The sequence below is a fragment of the Orbicella faveolata genome, unplaced genomic scaffold (genome assembly GCF_042242905.1).
Source record: "Orbicella faveolata isolate gen_17 unplaced genomic scaffold, um_ofav_v1 contig_24, whole genome shotgun sequence".
Classification (NCBI taxonomy): domain Eukaryota; kingdom Metazoa; phylum Cnidaria; class Anthozoa; order Scleractinia; family Merulinidae; genus Orbicella; species Orbicella faveolata.
In genome coordinates this window covers 22,438,885-22,454,819 of record NW_028301552.1, presented here as the reverse complement: position 1 = coordinate 22,454,819, position 15,935 = coordinate 22,438,885, and the positions used below count along the sequence as shown (strand labels likewise).

The 15,935-nt window shown below is 40.3% G+C and overlaps 2 pseudogenes; both read right to left on the bottom strand.

The window, feature by feature from the left end:
• Positions 1-5,895: 5,895 nt before the first annotated feature.
• LOC149110911 (uncharacterized) lies at positions 5,896-7,007 on the bottom strand (annotated as a pseudogene).
• Positions 7,008-7,743: 736 nt separating this feature from the next.
• LOC149110910 (uncharacterized) lies at positions 7,744-13,695 on the bottom strand (annotated as a pseudogene).
• Between the last annotated feature and the right edge of the window lie 2,240 nt (positions 13,696-15,935).

Below are 15,935 nucleotides of genomic sequence, written 5' to 3'. Positions count from 1 at the left end.
TGCATTCAATTTTGAAATGTACACTTACTGAGGAAGGTGAAAGGCATGCATACAAAGATAAATATTCACGTACAAAGCAATGTACCTTTAACAGATTTGAATGTACACTTACAAAGATTTATGTACACAGCCAACAAAGTTTAAATTTACAGAGTTTAATGGCCACTAATAAAGATGTATGCACAATAACAACGTTACAATTTACAGAGTTAAATGTACACTTACAAAGATGGATGTACACTTAAAAAGTTTATGTGCCTTTTTAATACAGAGTTAAATGAACACTTGTAACAAAGTTGTACATACTAATATTAAAGTATGTTATTTCTTTCTCTTTTGTTGAGGTTTTCGTTGTTTTTCTTTAGAGTTTTTAGCATTTTTAGATACATTTTTTTCAGTTGGGGAGACTGCTGATGGAGTCATATTCTTTAAGTAGCTGATTCCCCTCTTTGTTCCCCTTTTTGTTTTGATAGGTTCATCCCAGTATTCCTGGGCCCTTTTTGTGTAATTGCGATGCTGTTGCTCTCTGTGCTTCAGAGCTTCCAATCTATACTCACTGCATAGCACCTCAGCTGGATCATCATTGTGGTTGCTCTTCCTCTGTATTAGAAATACATAAAGTTTCAAGTCGTAATGGATTGTTTTGTACCTGTGCTCGAAATAGTTCTGTAGAGAATGGCTTCCATGAATAAATGTATTTGAAGTACAGATCTGCAAAGTCCTAAAGACAGAACATCGAGAGAAGAAAATATTAAGATAAGTAAAAACAGCTAATTGCCCAACTTGTCTCTAAATTGGGATGTAATAATTGATAGGGATGAACTGATTACTTGGACTGTGATGTTATCTCAATTGATTACTTTATGAACAGATAAATTGTGTAGAATTTAAACTGTACCTACCTTCCATAATTGATTGACCATTTAGCATGTGGCCTTCTTATTTGCTTCTAAAAATACATCTTTAAATGACTCCTCCAAAGTCTGGCGGCTCTCGCTGCCATTTACAACAGCAACAGTGTGATTTCCTGAAAAAGAAGGTTATAAATTAAAGATATATTTATTAAATTGACACCTATTCAAAACAATAATTAATAACCAGTTACATATGTTTGTGTACTTAACTAACCTTTTGATGACAAGATATCATCCACCTTCTGAAGGATGGTGAAACTCAGAAGTATGAAATTAGTCATCCTGCTCATACTTGCTCCATCACCACTTAATTTAACTTTTACTGTTTCTCCATCCTTTAATGTTCCTTTGCTTATCTGTAATTAAATTGAACATCTTTCAGTTCCAAGAACTACTTTTATTTGCCTGTCTGATTTATTAAAAGCTCACAATGCAGTTGTTATGTTAATGCATATTTCACATTACATGAAAGTACTAGACCTTACAAGTGCATCAACAAGGATGACATGATACACAACTTACATTTCAAAAAAAAAGAAAACTTAAGATATATATATTTTAATTTATTCTGCACACTATAGCTACTGAATGAATAGTATAATCTCCAGCCATTAAGTACTTTATTTTTGTGATCAGTTTTGCTGTTACACTTTAATTTTGTTTTTCTGTTATTTACAAATAAATGTTGGGTCCCTCACTAGACTCTTGCTCAATTCCATAGGGAACCAATGTTATTTGTTGTTATCGATTAAGGCAGGAAATGAGCACGAGTTTTCTCATCCTCTTCTTGGATTACTGCTCTAGGGTAAAGTAAATGTTTCAACCATAAGATTTTCCATTAATGGGTTTATTTATGTGTGTCAATAGCTGGATGGCATTAACACTTGATGAAGCTAGTCCAGTGATGAGTACTTACCATGTCTCTCACTTTGTCAGTGAGCAACTCTTTGAAGGAATACTGAGCTCCAGGTGCCAAACCAGGCGTGGTAGAAATTTTAACTTGCTTATTTAGATCAGATTGACATTGTTTTATTAAATAGGATTTAACAGGAAAATCATCAACAGCCATTGACAGCTCATGAATAAATTCATCCCCAACTCCAAATTTATCCATTAAAAAGAGTATGCTCTCCACTGTGTTTTTGTCATCGGGATGAAGTTTTTCATATTTTGATTTTGGGGATGCCACACTACCATGTTCTTGCTGCAGATTGGGATGATCTGTAGTTGAGAAGTCTATAGAAAAGCTATCAGTGCTGTTAGGGTCTTTAAGTTTCAAAAGCTGTAAATCCAGGCCAAATATTTCAACAAAATTAAGTGCCTTCTGTGTTCGAGTCTTTAGGTCTTTTAATTTTCTGTTTTTTGCTTGTTTGGTTTTGAGGTCTGGAATTCCAGCTCCTCTGTGACTCCCCAAGCTTTCATTCTGTAACCTGTCAATGTAGTTAGTCAGTTGTTGATTTTCATTGTTCAGTTCTCTTGTTCTTTCCTTTTCTTTAGCATAATCTTTTTCAATCTCTGAAAGCATTTCTTCCACTAGTTTCTCCTTTTCTTCCTCAAGATTTTCATATTTTGCTCTCCAGTTACAGATTTCATCTTCTGCTCTTTCAAGTTTTGACTGAATGGAACACAGATCTGCTTCCCACTTCTCTACCGAGATCACTTCACTTCTCAAAATAGCCAGCCTACACAATGTTTCCTCATGCTCTTTTCTGTTTTTACAATGTCCTTTTCTGTTCAGGGTCTTATTTGTGATTGAAGCAACAGAACAGCGATTTGAAAGTCTGCGCTCAATTCGATCTTTCTCTCGACTGATCTTAAATGCTTGTCCAGGAATGATTCCATTTAACATGTCAATGTATGCGATACCTGGCGTTTCTTTTTTCAATTTGTGCCACTGTATCAGTGCGGCATTCTTAATTGCCAGCCAGAACACAACTTCATTACCACCTTCACGTTGTTTTGTCACATATTTTAACTGTGCTTCTGGTGGATTGCAGATAGATACGAGGGGATCACGGACCGGGTAGCGATCAGACATTTTTTCCTTCTTGTTTTGATTTTTTTTTTTTTTTTTTTTTTTGCGCGAAAACAAAAAAAAAATTCTGAAATTCCCTCCAAAAAAAGCCTGTGCCACCGAGCCTCTAGCCTCGTAATCACCCCCTGTAGTTACCAGCCTTTTATCTGTCATTGAGCTGTTGGTATCAAAATGGCGATCGTTTTTGCACAGCATTTAATGCGAAGAAGAGGGGCAATCAAGACTGTTTTTTGCGCGCGATCGAAGCAAGATTAGTGTTCATGGATGCGTTTATATTTGCTGAAAGAAGGCTAAAAAAGCCGCAATATTTTGAGGATGTACAAAGTCTTAATTGCCGTAAATGTTGAATGACATCTTTGAACTTTAAAAATTTGATTGGGATGGATCGATACCAGGAGAGGATTTCGGCTGAGTCAGGATGTGGAAAGTGACATTTATACAGGTAGGCGCCATTTTGTGTGTTCTAAAGGGCATTTCTTCGGAATGAAACGCTGCAATTAATAACCGAAAAAACCGCAACGAGTGTTTGATTTATCAAAACAAAGTAATTCTGCAATGAAAGTACTGATGAGTATCATTAGAACTGGCATTGGGATGGCGGGGATATGTCCATAATACGAATTTTAGAAACTGGTTTTATATGAATCTCCATACTGATCCTTCTATTCTTTCGCAAGTTTAAAATACCGTTTAAATTCTTAGTCTTGCGGTCTATTGCGCACGCGCGGTTCGGAATTTCTGGCTATGTGATACGACCGCAGCGGGAGAAGGTCAGCGATTCAATTCCCAGCAGGAACAACAACCATGGTCTTAAATACCCTGCGTAGCAGGCGTTTATAAAAATGCACGCATCACAGGCTCGTTCATTTCCCATATGAAAAGGAACATTTCCTACAACTACGGAAACTTTTTAAAAAATAGAACAAATAATACACCCCCCCTCCACCCTGGAGACCTAATCTGCACCTCCCTCCCCTGCAATGTTTGGCTTGTGAAATGCTTAACCCTTTGAATACCAAACTTTCGCCAAAAAATACCGTTTTTAACCGTTTAGTCAGGTTTTTTAGCTGCCATGACGCTAAATAAGCCTACGTTTTGCTAAAAAAGCTTTTTTTTACTAACAGGAGAGATTTTTCGAGGATTAGACACAAAATTGAGCAAAACTTCAAGTCCGGGCATACGCATAAGCCAAGACTTGGACTTTTTTTTTTTCCATTAACCGTTCTCAATTTCGTTTGTTAGCCCTTTCCTTTCTGTTTTTCTCGGCCGTTTTACACTGGTTACCTTTTGCATTGTATGTTCTTTCTGGCTGCAGTGAAAATTTGGATGTTAATGGACCTTGATCAATCATAGGCGTTGTGGACCATTTTACCACCGTTTTTGCACCAAAACTGACAACGTTGTTTTTCAATTTGCGACGTCGGAGTGTCGTCGATATCTAAACCTGACCATATTTCCAAATAAAACCTGTAGAAAGCACTGAAAACAAGAGTTAACTGTCAATGCTATAAACTAAAACCTCCAAAGGCTGTGGCTGGTCGCCATAGCAACTATTTTCAGTAAAACCTTCAAAACTTATTTTCTCTTCATGAGTGCAATCGCACGCAATTGATTTTTTTCTTCACCATATTAAACGAACTTTTTGGTCCATTTTAGGGGACCATTCCGCCTTAATGACCTCAGATCAAACTCAGGTTTGGTTAACGTCACATGCACAACGCGTGACTGGGAACAATAGGCATAGATAAGAAAGTCCATGGCAGACGTTGACAAACAGGAAGGAATATCACAATACTCGAGATGCACAACAAAGAACAGAAAATCACCAGCCACAAATTTAAATTTCGCAAATGTGGGACCTGATCCAGAAACAAATCAATGATAACTCAAAAGTACTAACATCAATGTAAAAACATAAAGAATAAAATTTGTTGGCAGTCTGCACTGCGCGCGGTACAGAGCTCCACGATTTTGCCAAATATTCGCCATTTTGATGGTAAACAAAGACAACGGCGGTCCCGCCTGTAACCAAAAAACATGAACCGTAAACGCTTGGAAATAAAATAATCATCACTACAGGTCAAATTGTGGATTTTAAATTAGATTTTCCTTGGTTTAGCCGTTGTTTCGGAAAAAAAAAATCTTCCTTCATTTGGTATTGTAAACAGTAGAAACGATGAATATTTTTTCCCCTTCCATATGCAAATTACATGTACTGTCGCTGGGTGAGTTTTTGTTACGATGAGACGACCAGATGCTTAAACTGTTTTCTTTTATGTATTCTTTAGGCAAAAAATTGCTTCTTACCCGCTCATTAGTTGCTCAATCAGGTTGTAAGATCCAAGTGTAACATTTTTTCTATTATTCGTTCTTGCGTAATTTGTTTTTCCTTTGCGTACGCAAATTAGTTTATACTTCTTTTCGTCCTTTTGTTTAGTCTTTTTTTGCGTCAATTTAGGTGTTTATTCCTTTCTGTCAGTTTTCGCGCCCTCGTTAGCGTTTCTTTGCTGTTTCATCTTCATTAGCGCCTTTCTAAGTTTCTATAGTTTTATTTTCCGCATGTCCTAGCGTATTTTCCATATCATAGCTTTGCAGTACAGTTTTGGGGCAGTTCATTTTGGTCCGCGCTTAGCGCAGTTCTTTTTAGTTTTCGTGCTAGTCTCTTCGCGTTATTCGCAGTCCGTTTCACAACAGTTTTCTCTGGCCGAAACAATGTAAGTGTAATTCACAGTCCTCGTTTTGCAGTTTTGTTATTTCTTTATTCGAATTTAGCTTAGTCGCAACTTGTAACTTTTGCTCTTTCACTGTTTTAGTTTCAACCCACGCTGTTTGTATCCACGCTATTTGCGTCTACGCCGCTCGTATGCACACTCTTTGTACCACGCCGTTTTGATTTGTGGAGTTGCTTATTAAAGGCCAAAGAGAGTTTTTACGCTTATTGCAGTTTCATAGGTCTCTCTTCTTGTCTCTTGATTTAAATGGAATTTCAAAATGGTGCAAGATTTGTTTAAGCATTGTTACATTAAATTGGCTTAATTTATTTTCTGTCTCGAATTCGAACAGGTTGAAGGCATCGTAAGACAGAGGGTGTTGTGGCCTCAGTTCCTGAGTAACCTCTTCTATGAGGTACTGTCTATCAGCTTCTTCTTCCTCCCGCGACAAGTCTCTAGAATTAAGATCGACTTCTGTGTGATCTTGATCTTGCTGCCTTCTTCTGGTCGCTGCAAGGCGCGAAAAGAAACCCTGCACTTGGGTTTTGGTCAGCCATTCTTTTCTATTAAAGAGCCGATTGTTTTGCTCGTCTGTTGCTTTCCGCATATCGTTGGACACCTGTTAAGGGTCAGCTTTACGCCTAGTCTGCTCTCCAATGTCAAATCTGGCCGTAAGTAGTTTTTAACCTTCTCGGTGAACCTCGAAGGTCCTGCACGTGGCTTGGGTAAGGCCCAGCCCATACTGACAGCTTGGTCTGACGGCGGCGACGTGCTCACACTCTACTAGTAACCAGGTGTACATGTCGCATCTTTAGTTATGCTGACTGACGTAGTGAACATGTCTACCCAATCTCTACGAAGCTTGTCAGAGACTTTCAGACTGCCTCTCCTCTTTCACACAATGGTCTCCGATGTCCAAATGTGACTCGAGCTCTGAAAATGTTTTGAAATTCTTAATACATCCGGGCTCCGAGCATTCAAACATATCTATTTCCGAATCGGACGAAACTGAGCTCTCTCGGTAGTGGTGTCTTTGCATTTACATACGCATGTATCTACAATCGAAAAACTCTTCACTTACAACGAGGCCAGTGTTCCCTTGGCTCAGTGATACAAGCTCGTCAAAAGAAACCTCCTTACCGCGGCCCACTCCATACGACCTCCAGAGACGAATAGCCTTTTCCTCAAACTGGATGTTGTGTAGCTTGCTGAATCCTTCTACCTTGTTCACTTCTAAGGTCTTCTTTGTCTCGTCAACTATACAGACACATGCAAATTTACTTTTACTGGTCTCTCTGAAAGCGCCCTTCTCGTGTCTGCCGCTGTAAGGATAAGATTCGATCGCATACATCCTTGCCGTACTGTGGCTCTGAGTAGTCGTAACGACAAACGGTTGTACCAACTCGCTGACCGATATCTTTTGCTGCAGCAATCAGAGAGTTGTTATGATAACAGCCTGCTTCGTCCGAGCGCAAGTAAACCTGGGTGACGTGCGGCTTTTGGGTCTTCATCGTTTCTAGTGTGTTCTCTATGATCGAACAGACGGCGAACCAATCCTGCTGACATGTGTCGAACAGATGAGCGTAGGACTGTAGTTCCAGGCTACCTGCTTTATCTGGATCGCTGGAGATGACTGTCGTTATATGCCAACTCAACCCTCTCTTACCATACCAATCAGACTGCTTCTCGCGATGTTTGAGCTGTAAGAATTGCATCGCCCAGTCCATTACAATTAGAGCGTAGTTTGGATTGTTAGTTATCATCTCCAGCTGATCTTGCTTGGCGGCTTCCTGGTTAATGGACCGCAGGATATATGCCTTCCATTGCAAGATGTCTGTGCGTGCCTGCATAAAGCCATAGATTAGATCGTCTCGTTGCTCGTTGGATATACTGGCTGATCATGATGGACCGTATCACTGTACGCACGTTTGACATCTCGGTGGCTTGGCCGTTGTCTAGCTTTAACAATTTAGTTCCGAATGATGCATCTTGATAAAAATATGGACGATTGATAAATTCGATGAAATGGTTGACTTTGCTTATGTCAATGCGCACACAATGATGAATCTTCTGCTGAGGAACACTACCGGGTCCCAGACTCCTTGCATGGCATCGTGCTCTGTGAATTTGACGCGTAGATAACTTCCCATATGGTAGGTGTAGTTTCTTTAGAGTGCTGACTGAGTACTTGTAGGCGTACAGACTGAGTTTTCTGCGTTTTTGTGCTTCTGTTGGTAGCCTTCTTATATGCATTCATGAGCGTTTTCATCAAATCATCAGCAATAGGGTCAGGCTTTTCTAGATCAGCAGACCTCATGGCCTCAAACAGTTGTTTTCCGTCGTTTGGGGCTATCCCATCACAAACGACCATGCAGTCTTCAGTTTCTTTCTGAATGTAATACTGCCGTTGTTCTACAGTGCTTCTCTCCCAGGAGTCCAGCAGTGATGTCAGGGGTTTTCGTTCAACGGCAACTTTGCCGGCAATCTCGTCCACTGCTCTGTTGTATGCGCTCAGGCTCTCTGTGCTATCACTTCCCAGATACGTGGTGGCCTGAGAAATTCCTGGAGTCCAACATGGGCTGAAGATAGAAGGCGACTCAGGTGTCAGTAGCTGCCTGAATGGAGTTGTTTGCATCTGAACTGCATGTGCACTTATAGGACTCTTTGCATTGGATTTAGTGGATCTAAAACATGAAACAAATAGCGTCATTCTGGACCTCTTCTGTCCCTTGCACTGACGGCCCTGGCAAACCGCATATGATGGAAATGCTCAAGACGAAATGCGTGACAAAGAAAATAACGACTGTGAGTTCAACAAACCTTTGGGAATCCTTTCCAGCGACAGCTGGTGTTTGGTCTCTTGTGCCTTTGTCAGATATTTGTATTCCAAACGCTGAAAGTCACTCAGCATGTTTCTTTCGGCGAGAGGTACAGATAGCTATATATGTAATTGCAACAATAAGACATCGACGTGAGTGCATTCTACAAATTGTTGTTAAGTTTGATCAATTATTTCACCCGAAAATTGCGGTTGTGGTGCCATAAACTGTTCACAAGAATAGTCATTTTTCGGAGTTAGCTCATCGTACACAGAACCCCTTCCGCTCACTTAAAAAAAGATGTTTCCGGCGCTTGTTAATGCCCCTCCCATCCATATTGTTCAAAAGGTACAACGACTATTAGGACAACTGCTTTCGCATATCTCACGAAACGCTCGCCCCCCCCCCCCCCCCCCCTCCCCCATTTTGACCTTCTCTGGATCCAGCACTGCATAAAGTGTCTGATGAGTAATGTATCGATCAAGTAGAAACATCAAAACCTTCAGCGGGCATACCTGGGGCATTTGACTCGTTTATGTGTCTAGGGGCGCGGGAATTTGATAACGTTGCTCAAAATCGGGTTGGGGAATTCAGCACTGTATGGGGCTGGTGGGTGTGAATTTGAGCAAAATTTCAGCATCTTGGTACACGGATCAAAATCATGGCAGAGATTGCGGAGATTGAGACGCAAGGGGAATTTAAGGAAAAATCATGTTCGTTAGTGACATTGTCGCTGGAGTGAAAGGGCCCCCAAACGCCGTGCGCTGTCAGAGTATGTTAAAATCGCATTTCCAAATTTAGTAAATTCCAGTTCAATAAGCGTATGGTTTTGTGTTTAATGCGCACGCGCATTAAACAACTGTATTGAAAACGGTTCCGTATTAAACCATCCCGAGTGTAAAACTTCGGAGGTCCCATGGGATTTCCCGAAGAAATGAATCATCACGAGTGTTATTTCGTATTGTTGTCGTATTTAAAAATCGGGAAGGCCGAACACCATGTACATGGGCACAATGGCGTCCTAATGCTGGTTCACGTCGTTCGTGTGCATGGGAAGCAGTGTCGTTTGAACGCTCAAGTAAAGGCGGCCACAATGCTACAACTTGCTGGGCCTATCACTGGATGTTGTGTTGTCGTTGTCGTGTTTCCTGTTTCGAATAATTTGGACAGCTTTCCGTCGCGAGTTGGTTTCCAATTTTCAAGGTAAGTCTAAGTTATTTTCCACTTCTCAGTCGCTCTGTCGTTTTCTTCCTTTCTTCGAAAGTGTTACACAGCTCTCGAGAATTTAAGCTTACGTACCGACAAATGCCTTACTCCATGTTACTCCTTGTTTTTTCATTCAGGTGTTGCTAACCGAGTTTCCTGGGCGACAGGATTTACTTTGGTCACGGAAGCCATTGAAATTTTCTTTAGCCATGGCTATATATAGTCACATTGAGATGTGATTTCAGTCGAACTGCTGAACTTGCTGGAACTGTTTGTTATCGTGTTAAATGGAAAGATCAATCTGCGAGTATGATCGGCTACCTCATCACATGTTCACCGGGGATGCTGGAATTTGATGCTTGCGATTTTTATTTAACTGTGTTTTACTTGCCAACATCGCAACAAATTAAGCTTATGTACACTATGATGAACTGGAATCAAATGATGTTTTGGTTTATACATAATGAGGTTCTATTACTACATATCACACTGTTTGCATGGCAAACTGAAAGCTGTGGAGGAAAGTCCTGGCCTTACAATATTTGATATGATTGGTCCAAAGACCACTGTGTCTGTAGACTACAAATCAAGGAAATGAAATACTCCTTGGTGAAAATGCTGGTAAGCAACGTGTTGAATTGTCTCATCAAATAGAATATATTAATTTGCAAACTTATTTCACTGTGAATATGATTATTGGAAGTGACCTCTATAGCTCTTGAAGATTTTCTGTACGAACAATAGACTATTTTCTGCAGACTGATACACGTAGCTAACTGACTTACATCCAGGGGTCTATGACATTTCGAGACTGCACACTTTTTATTCATTATCGCATCCTCATTTCCATAACCAAGAGCTAACCGTAAACAGGCCGACCTGAGCACTATTCAGGCTAGCCTGAGTGATATATTTTAGGTTAACCATGAGAGTGACTTTTAGGCTAACCAGGCCACTATTTAGGCCTAAATGTAGTTGCAGTCTTCAAATGTCATACACTGCATTCCTTGTTTGTTTTCAATTTTTAATAGAATGTATACATGTGACAATACAATAAAATAACTTGCAATGCTCTATTCCCTCTATGAGAGGTGCCTGCAGGGAATCATGGTAGTTGTATTCATAAAAACAAATATCAACAAGAGATGATTAATACAACTACCATCATCTTTCCCTGCAGGTGCATCTCATAGAGTGAATGGCTATTATGGCATACCATGCAATGCAACACAGCACATATATCTTAATAGATGTTTTGATGTACAAAGTATTGCTCTATATTGTTTTGAGTCAATGTGCTGTATTTTGATGAGCAGGTCAATGCACAAACAATGAGTGAAATTATACTTTGATACTACACATGAAATCGTCGAACAAGTGATTTATTATCCAAATGTTGTAGTCAATAATTATTTATCAGCAAAAGAGGGCGAGTGTGACAGTTTTGCATGACTTTCACAGACTTGAGAAGTAGGATTTCTGCTATAAAAATAACTAATTATACAATTTTGCTGTATATTTGTACTCTTTCACATGTTGTTTGGACAAAAGCAGACGAAATAAAACCTTTTTGACCTGCACATATAAAGAAGTAACTGATGTACAGAAAAGTTGTGGACAGTTGCTTTGGAAACATGTTCTTACACTTTGAGTTAAAGTTGGCACTGAACAATTTTGATACTAAGAACAACGCAAGACATCTGCACCATGCCATGTCAGATGTGGGCACAAGAACCTAGTAAACCAAAGTCAGGCACTGAGCAATGGGAAATGGAACACTCTGTTCTCCATTGTTATTTATTTTTTGTCATTGAAGTATTTTACTTTGTATCAACATCTTATCAATATGTTTTATGTGAGGAGTCGAGCTAATTCACAGAACTCTTTGTTTAACTACTGTATTCTGACAACCACTTGGAGACTCTGATTCCGTCATCAGGAACACTCTCCTGTCCAGCAGATATTCTACAAACCACTACGCAGTGCAGACTGCCCACAAATTTTATTCTATACGTTTTTACATTGATGTTAGTACTTTTGAGTTATCATAGATTCGTTTCTAGATCAGGTCCCACATTTGAGAACTTGCTTTTAACTTGCTTTTAACTTTAGGTATGTCGCTAACTATGTCATAACTGTGGAAAACTTTGACAGAATAAAATTGTTAAACCGTTAAAATGTCGAGGAAAGATGAAACTTTTGTATGTGAAATATTCAGCTTGTTAGATTGAAAAACTTTGTTTTGGCAGCGTCCGACGTTTATAGCAAAATTTCAGAGTCTGCCAAGGCAAATTAGCCAGTTTCGAGGTCACTTTGAAAACCGTCTCGCAAAAAATGAAAAAAATCGAATTGATTCAAATAAATACGATATTTGTACATTGCATATAATGGTTAACTTTCACTGAAAAAAATGAAGGTCCGAAATTTGCCTTATCCGTTCTTACGCGGACAGCCTCTTATGGTTAACGCGGTGGAATTTTGCAATGTATTTTCAGGAATCATGGAAGCTTTAAAGAGGGCGGCCCGCGTTACTGCGCCCGCGGGAAATGTGATCTGTTCAGTGGTGTAAGCAAAAGATCCGTTGATGTAGGACGCATGCGCCTCAATTCAAGATGGAGTCATGGTCTGGTGGTAAATCACTTTTCCCTAAGAAATAAGATTGTTGAAGTTAATTTTATGGACAGCATTTCGGCTAAAGTATATTTTTTGTCAAAATATTTTGTCGAAATTTATATTGTTTGTCAGACAGTGAATCTTCAATATTTTAATGTTACTTTGATTTTTTTTTTGTTCTTTTCCCAGTTAAGAAACGATGGCAAACGAAACATTTTAATGGAAGACCTAAAAAATGTCGGATTTATCAGGACACGTCCTCCTGTGTACGTGTATACAGTTATAAGAAAGGGATTTTTCGCTACCGTACGCGTTAATCCCGAATTTTCATGATAAATTTAAATCGTTACGTAAAACCTTGAAATTCCCAAGGAATTTTTATGAAGCAAAGATATGTCGGGTGGGGGGAGGGGGGCGGGGAGAGAAAGGGCGTTTTTTGGCATTTTACAACAAATATTTCCCCTTAATTTAGAACTTGCAACGCGCAATCTCCGAGGTCACTGCGAGACAGAGTGCCATCCATTCCGTTTTGTAACCGCTGCATGGTTGGAAGAAGTGGGTCTGTCGAAAGATTTTGCTCTTTCAGATATCTTAGTAACTCCTGAGGGATATTTTCTTCCATCCCTACTTGATTAAATCCTTCTTCTCCGGGGAGCACGTTTGTTCGCAGCCTACAGTCATCTTGAGTGGTAGTTTTCAAACCGATCAGAAGATAACCATAGGGCCTTCTTACAGCTTCTTCATATTGTGTTAGGAACAAATCGGCACGCCCGGGATACATTTGTTTGGCTAGGGTCAAACCTTGCAGCTTGTCACTGAAATGTTTGAACAACACTAAGTAGTGGCTGTTTAAACTAACGCTGCGACTGCCTTTTCCCTGGTGGAATACGTTCTGTACGATGTAAATCGGACACTCAGGTTGCGATGGTGGGATCCTCTTGTAAGCAAGTTGACGATTCTTTGATCTTTGCCGGCATCAATCATCTGATCGTCAAAGACGATTAAATTCCGTTTGTTAACACTAAAATAAGCATCTTGTTCTAAAGCTGTTGGGATTTCCTTGACAAATTCTATGTTTGGTATGGTGACTAGCATTTCCATATAGGCGGGCTGCCACTGTGAGTAACACCACACTTTCTTTTCAGGAGGAAGATTAATCATATTGTAAGCCTGTGTTAACAGCGATTGGACCCAGACCGTCTTGCTTGATCCAGTCATTCCGGCCGCCATGCAAGTGAACGGATGTTCAAACTGAAACCGCTGACACTTCTCAATGGAATAGGGTATCGCGTTAAATGGAGTCAAGTGACGGGATTACTGTGCCTATTACTGATATGTCTTTTCATACTGTCTTTTCTGCTAAAGGAGTTTTCACGATGGGAACAGGACCAACTCATGTCACCTCCTTGGCAGTTAACTGTAAAGTGAGAATATAGTCGAACGTTCCGCATTTAAAAAGGCTTACAAATTTTCAGATTTTTATTGTTTAAACTCAACCACCACAACAATTCTATTGTTTAATTAAGATAATTAAACCACCACCACCACCACCTCCACCTCCATCGCCACCATTACCACCACCACCACCTCCACCACCACCACCACCACAACCACCACCTCCACCATCGCCACCATTACCACCACCACCACCACCACCACCACCTCCACCACCTCCACCACCACCACCACCACCACCACAACCATCACCACCATTACCACCACCACCACCTCCACCACCACCACCACCATCATTACCACAACCACCACCTCCACCATCGCCACCATTACCACCACCACCATCACCACCACCACCACAACCATTACCACCACAACCATCACCACCATTACCACCATCACCACCTCTACCACCACCATCGCCACCACCACAACCACAACCACCACCACCACCTCCACCATAACCTTCGCCACCATTACCACCACCACCTCCACCACCACCACCACCACCACCACCACAACCATCACCACCATTACCACCATCACCACCTCCACCACCACCATCGCTACCATTACCACCACCACCACCACCACCTCCACCACCACAATTCTATTGTTTAATTAAGGTCATTCCTCACATTTGCATTGCGCATCCTTACTGCGCATAATTTATGGCGTCATTAGCGCGCGCTCGTGCACGCGCATATTGAAAACATGAGGATTTGCCTTGATATTGAGCTCTGTCAGTTGAAAAATGGCTCTAGCTCACAAACGAGCACGGGCACCCCAATTTTTTTTCCAGTTATTGTAATCAACTAATCATAAGCTTTGCGTGAGAAAAGACTGATCTAATTTCTATTGCTGAAAATTGAATAAATAAGAAAAATGGCAGACACACTGTGGTCTTTTCTATTTTGCAGTCGGTAACCACGTCAAGAAATTTGGTTAAAATTTTTAATCAAGGATTTAGCTTTCTGTCTGAATCAAACTTAAAATGTTTATTTGTGTTCGGCACAATGCATTGACTGTAGTTTAATGCGTATTCTTATGAATCTGGGTTCACAAAGATTTTACAATTACTGGGAATGCATTCTTATAATAAGCATCAAATAATGCCAAAATAGGGCATTTTCAATGCCTCACTGCTCCTTAATGAGCAAGGGCACCCCCCTTTTTTATTTCAAAATTGAAGTTATAATATGACAAATATTCAGTGGACAAAATTTGAACAAAACTCTATTGTCACTTTTATTTCAGAGGAATTACCTTAAGGTAATTAAACCACCACCACCACCACCACTACCACCACAACCTCCACCACAATTCTATAAAAAACCGTAAACGCGTGCCACTAGTTCAGTCTGCAATTATGTCTCGGGTAGTAAAAAACAACCGTGGTTTTCTTCAACTGTTAGCTCATTGTCCTACTCATCAATGCGAGTTTCTATTGAGGATTGCCACTCCGCAGCAAGTTCACGCATTAGTTCAAGTTTTATGTAATGTGCTTAAGCAGTACATCTCCATTCCCGAGGAAAATAGGCAGAAATTGCTTCCATACAAGGATGCGCTAACTAGTCTTGCAACACCGAATGTCCCCTATAAGAAGAAAAAGCTTATTCTTGTGCAAGAGGGTGGTGGATTTATTCAAGACTTGGTGCCCCCGGTTATAAGTAGCTTGGGGTTTCTTCTGTTATAAATGCAATAACCCTTTATGAGTTGGATCATTTCATATCTTGCTTTTGACCAGTGTGGATCGGGCATGAAGCGAAAGGTAGATTGGGATGATGAAGAAAATGGAGAAAGCGAAATGGAGCCTTTTGAAGAAGCAAGCGAGACAGATATCTCTGACGATGAGCAGAGCAACGATGAGGAACCACGAATTAAAGATGTTTTATAGATTCTCTCACAAACCGTTTCCAGCTGCTACACAGTATGGCTGCTTCCAAACATATTCTGTTCTGGACCCCACGTGGGCTATTACTTCGAAAAAACCGCATAATTCCCGCAACAAACATCGCTGAGTTAGTGGAATACATACTGCTCGCTCCCTCATAACGATGAGGTAATCAAGCCCAGAGCGCTTAATACCTTCCTGGATGGTCTGACAGAGCTAGGAGTTGACAAGCGGTTGGTAAAAAACAAGAAGATTTTGAGCGATTTACTAGAAAAAGAAAAGGTTTAT